Raw genomic sequence first — 5,931 nt, forward strand, 5'->3', positions numbered from 1 at the left:
CGCGGCGCCGAGTAAATGGCGGCAGGGTCAAAACCCGCCACGCCATACCGTTATGGCGCCGCCATAACCGCCATTTTAAAACACTGGTAATGATCGAAATTGCATGGAACCAAGTCTGAATTAAACTTTGGAATACAAGGAGCTGGACTGGTTAATTTGAGACTTTTTCATTAAGTTTATGATTTATGGTGAATTTTTGAATTATGGATGTCAAATCTGATTTTTCTGCAGAATGCTTAACACAACAGCAGCTTGTTTCCTCTGCTGGAAATTTTTCAGTTTGAATTTTGAAATGAAACCAATTTTAAATAAAACTTTAGTCTTATCAGTTTAATTTCATAAAAATTCAGAATTTTTGGAGTTGTGGTTTTAAAGATATAGATTTTTGAAATAAGAAGTATTATGCAGTTAAAATCAGATTTTGTTTTCTAAGTCAGTAACTTTGAGACTTTATAATTTTTTATTCTGAAGTGATATTGAGATACAATTCATTGAAGGTGAAAGTTGAGTATGTTTAGCATATATGATTTAAATTTTAAGGGTTTTTCATGTTTTAATGAGTGAGTTATAGGACTTAGAAGAGGATATGTTCATTTGCTTTTTAAACAAAATTCTGCAGGAAACTACTCAACTTCCAAGTTACATAAGTCCATTTAACCTGGATTTTATATTGAATTTTGAACATTACATGCTGCTGCTGTTGTTTTTTGGTTTTTAAGACACTGCCCAGAGCAGCCACAATTTTGCTTCTATTCCCAAAGCAAGAGTAAGCAAAAAATTATGATTTTTAGTTTAATAGAAAGCTTAATTCGATACGGTCGCGTGGACATAGAGTTTGTGCAATTCCGAATTCATTTGGTATTTTAAAAACAAAATTGAGATTTGGCTGCCGATGTTGTTTTGGTGGCTACCTTGGATATGGAATTTAAGAGATAGATTTTTTATATCATTATCAAATGTTTTTGAGATGTTATAACAATTACTGATAAAAGGCTGATGAAATGTTGAGGAAAAGAGAACCCGTAAGGATGGTTAAGTCCTATTTTCAGAAGAGATCATGTCCAAATTTTTTATGAAAATTTAATGACTTAATCAAAATGAATATTTAAGGCTTGTTTAATTAATGATAATAACTTCAATGATTCTTTTGAGAAGAGATATTTGGTTTATGAGGTTATTATATGCACATTTATTAGGAACGAAAAATCGTAGACTCGTGACTAGATAAATGTCGGGATTGCGAGCAGCTAATCGACACACGAGCTCATGGCCTATACTAGGACTAAACATTCATCATATGCATCTATGTGACATTGTTTGGGTGTGCATATTGTAATTGGTTTGCCTACGTGAATAATTGTTTTAACTGCTACTATACTTGATGTAATTGCTTTTGATTGTGTTTGAACCTCATTACTTGTGTTTGTAACTGATTATTTGAATTGTAGAGATTGGATGTTGATTGAATTGTTTCTGAGACCGTGACTAGTATGTTTGAAGTCTAGTTCTGTATAAAGTATCTGACTGGTTCCACATAGACTTAATGAACCTATACTTAGAAAAGGTTAATCATTCATACATTAAAAAAAATATGGGTCTAGGATTTTGGATAATTAACAGATACTTTTAAAACCATAAGTTCTTAGTAGAGGTCGAGAATGTCGTAAAAGTAAAGAATAAAGCGCAAATAATTAATTTCATTCAGAGATATTTAAAAGAAAACTATTTTCATTTGCAATAATCATCGCTCGCTTTATGAATCCTTTTGAAAAACCAACGGTTAAACATTCAAAATCAAATACCTTCTTTAAAAGTATTAGTTAACCATACAAAATCCTAAACCCATATTTTACTTTATAAGAAAATCTTAAAAGTTTCCTAAGCTGTATGAATGACCAACCTGTTCCAAGTATAGGTTCATTAAGTCTATGTTGAACCAGTTTGATTTTTCATACAAAACTAGACCTCAAACATACCAGTCACGACCTCTGGCCCAAACAACTCAATCAACATTCAATCACTACAAATCTACAATCCAAACAATCGGTTACAAACACAATTAATGAGGTTCAAACACAATCAAGAGCAATTACATCAGGTATAACAATTAACAATTAAACAGAATTATTCACATAGGCAAACCAATTACAATATACACACCCAAACAATGTTACATAGATACATATGATGAATGTCTAGTCCTAGTACAGGCCATGAGTTCATGTGTCGGTTGGCACCCGCATTCCCGACGTTTATCCGACATTTATCCGGTCACGAGTCCACGATTTCCCGGATACGGATTTTCCGTTCAAATAAATGCGCGTATAATTATTAGCAGCTCTATTGAGATAGCCTCTGCTTTTTACTCGCAAGAAATATATACTCTTAGGAATGGAAAATTGCTCTTGGGTTGCCTCAGGGCAACAGATAAATAAACAAACATCTCTTGGGTTGCCTTAAGCAACAAATAAATAAACAAACATCTCTTGGGATGCCTCAAGCAACAGATAATAAGCAAATATCTCTTTGTTATATTACTCTTTTCTCTTTATCTCTTCTTTATATCTCTTTTCTCTGGTTACTCTTTTCTCTTACTCTTTGCTCTGATCACTCTTTTCTCAAAAGAATTGTTGAAGTTATTATCAAGCTTTAAATTTATTTTAATTAAATTCTTATACTTCTATAAAAATTTGGACATAATCTCTTCTAAAAATAAGACTTAGCCATCCCTACGGATTTCTTCTTTCTCAACATTTCACCAACCTTTTATCAGCTATTGCCACAACAATATATTCTCAAAAACATTTGATAATAGTATAAAAATCAATTCTTGAATCTCATACCCAAGGTAGTCACCAAAACAATCGTTGGCAGCCAAATTACAATCTTGTTTTTAAAATATCAAAAGAACTCGGTATTGCACAAACTTTATATCCATACGACCGTCTCAGATTAAGCTTTCTATTAAACTAAAAATCATAATTTTTCGCTTACTCTAGCTTCGGGAATAGAAAAAAAATCCTAACTGCTCTACAGTGCTTAAAAACCCAGAAAACAGCAGCAGTATATGATATTCAAAATTTAATATAAATTCCAAGTCAAATCCAATGACCTTAAAAATTAATATGGTTCAACTTCACTCATCCAGGTTTCCTTTCCCGTTGATTCCAGGTCAATATCATTTTTAATGAAGGAGTTATGTAATTTAAAAGTTGAGTAATTTTCTGCAGAATTTTATTTTAGAAATTATTGAACATAACCTCTTCCAAATCCCATAACTCACTTATTAAAATATAGAAAACCCTGAAATTTAAATCATATATGCTAAACATACTCAACTTTCACCTCCAATTGATTTTACTGACTTAGAAAACAGAACCTGATTTTTACTGCATAAAACATCTTATTTCAAAAATCCATATCTTTAAAACCACAACTCCAACAATTTTGAGTTTTTATGAAATTAAAGTAAAAGGATTAGAATTTCATTTAAAATTGGTTTCATTTCAAAATTCAAACCGGAGAATTTTCAGTAGAGGAAACATGTTGCTGTTATGTTAAACATTCTACAGAAAAATTAAATTTGACATCCAAAATTAAAAAATTCACCATAAATCATAAGCTTAACAGAAAAATCTCAAATTCACCAGTCCAACTCCTTATATTCCCAAGCTTAATCCAGACTTAGTTCCATACAATTCTGATCATCACAGAATTAGTTATGGATTTTCAAAGTTTCTACTTCGTTTAAAAGTAAAGCAGAAAATCAGATTTTATAATTCAACTTTGAAAAATCATAACTAATTCTCCAGTTAATACGAAACCTTCAAACTTGAATCTTAACAATTATGCTTGTTATACTTTACTTAGCTTTTAATCTCTTATCATTTCAATCACTATTGAGTTACTGGCTCACTTTCAAAATTTGCCGTTCAATTCAAAATTCAGATTTTCAACAGCCCTCCAACTATTCTCTAAACCCAACTTCAATCAATTTACTAACTAAGTCCATTACAATAACCAAATAACTAGTTCAGCAGCAGCAATTTCAATTTAATCCACCAAGATTCAGCATTCACATCAATTATTTGTCTAACAATTGACAATCTATATAATCAATCAATATCACTAAATCAACAATCCCAATCACATTTCACCGTCACAATTCAACATCCATCTAATCAATCAATTACTCACAATAATTAAACCTATTTGCAGATATCCAATCAATTTTACAAGCATTCTTTAATTAAAATCATTTAAATTAAACTCCCTACCTTGATTTGTCGAACCCGTAGGAATTAACCGCGATAATCCCCTTTCTTTATCCTTAATTTTCAGCAGCGGCAGCAACCCTCAATACAGCCAGAGCAGCGGCAGTAGCCTCAACTCCTTCGGAGCAGCAACAACAGCAATAACCACGCCAATTATGATTGTCCAAGAGATGAATTAGCAATGACTAGAGAAAAACACATGCTACTGTAATTAGGGCAGGGATATAGCAGAAGTATAAATTGATAACAGAGCATGGAAGAAAGTTACAGGTTTCAGAAATTGGAAAAACTGGAACTAGAACAAGGACGATGTTCGTCAAATCGAGAAATAGTGGCAGCAGCTGAACGGCGGCAGAATGGTGACTCCACGGTGGCGTGCAACTCGCCGGCGGCTGTTGCAGAGGCGTAGGTCCCCCTTCTCCTCTCCCGTCGCGCCACTCCTTTTCTTTCTCCCGTTAAACAGCGACGGTGATGGCTAGGGCTTCTCCCAGCAGTGGCTCCTCCGACGACAACGGTTCCATCAACGGCAGCGGCAGCGATGATGGTTCTCCGCGAAGACAACGACGGAGCAGAAAGTGTCGGCGAAGACCTCACGACTTTGACCCGACGTGGTGTGCGACGGCGACGTGAATGGGGAAGACTTCCCTCTCTTCAGTTGATCCCCTTGCACGGCTCCTCACCCTGGCAGCGATGAGGACAGACAGCGGCGACAAGCTGGATCCCTCACTCTCCTCCTCTTCTCCCTCGTTCCTCTCCTCTCTTCCCCTGTCTTCCCTTCCCTTCTTTCTTCCCTCCTGTTTCCCCTCGAGCTCCCTGTTTTCTTTCTTTGCCTTTCTGATTGTAGATTTAGGGATTTAGGGATTGTAATATTAGGGTAAAATATATATATATATATATAAATAATATAACAATTTTATAAAATATTAATTATACTTTATAAAATACAATTTAAACCCAAAATATCAATTAACTAATTTAAATTATTTAACTCTTCATTATTTTTCTATTACTAGAATTTTAGTTCCAAATTATATAAAATAACCATTATAATAAAAATTGTACTTAAATATTAATTAACTTAAACTCAAAGTATTTATATAAATCAATTTAATTATTTTTAATAAATTAATCTTTAAGAGCTCAAATTAATAAAATAAACCATAATTTATTCATATACTTCCATTACTGAATTCTAATTTAAAATTATATGAAATAACTAATTATAAAAATTATACAAGATTATTAATTAACTTAACTCCATATATTAATAAAACTAATTCAATTACTCTTAATAAATTAGTTTATAAAATAAGGAGTTCAAATTAATAATAACTCATAACTTTTCATAATAAAAATTACTTAAATTAGATTGTACAATTTTTTCTTATTTTTTAATTACTAAAATTATGCAAAATATTCCATTATGATAAAATTGGGTAAGAATCTTATTTGGTTTAAAGTGAAGCTATCTCCGAATCTATTTAATTATTTCTAATAAAATAATTTCTAAAATTATAAAGGCTTAACTTAATAAAATGAAATCACAATTTATTCATATTTAGATTTTTATAAATGCGGGATGTTATATTCTATCCAACTTACAAAAATTTTCGTCTTCAAAAATTGATATAAGACGGAGAAAAAATTTATATTCACA

The 5,931-nt window shown here is 32.1% G+C and overlaps 2 long non-coding RNA genes across 2 annotated transcripts in view; one reads left to right on the top strand and one right to left on the bottom strand.

The window, feature by feature from the left end:
• The window catches only part of LOC107484832 (uncharacterized), a 12,165-nt gene extending 7,700 nt beyond the window's left edge, over positions 1 to 4,465 (top strand). The window contains exon 3 of the long non-coding RNA XR_002374162.2: positions 4,342 to 4,465. This is a non-coding gene — a long non-coding RNA (uncharacterized LOC107484832). The remainder of the gene's footprint in view (positions 1 to 4,341) is intronic.
• Positions 4,047 to 5,119, bottom strand: LOC107484830 (uncharacterized). The gene is made up of 2 exons (XR_001591265.3): positions 4,543 to 5,119; positions 4,047 to 4,459 (listed from the first exon to the last, which is right to left on the bottom strand). It is a non-coding gene; the product is annotated as an uncharacterized LOC107484830 (long non-coding RNA).
• Positions 5,120 to 5,931: the final 812 nt, after the last annotated feature.

This window comes from Arachis duranensis, chromosome 4 (assembly GCF_000817695.3).
Source record: "Arachis duranensis cultivar V14167 chromosome 4, aradu.V14167.gnm2.J7QH, whole genome shotgun sequence".
Classification (NCBI taxonomy): Eukaryota; Viridiplantae; Streptophyta; class Magnoliopsida; order Fabales; family Fabaceae; genus Arachis; species Arachis duranensis.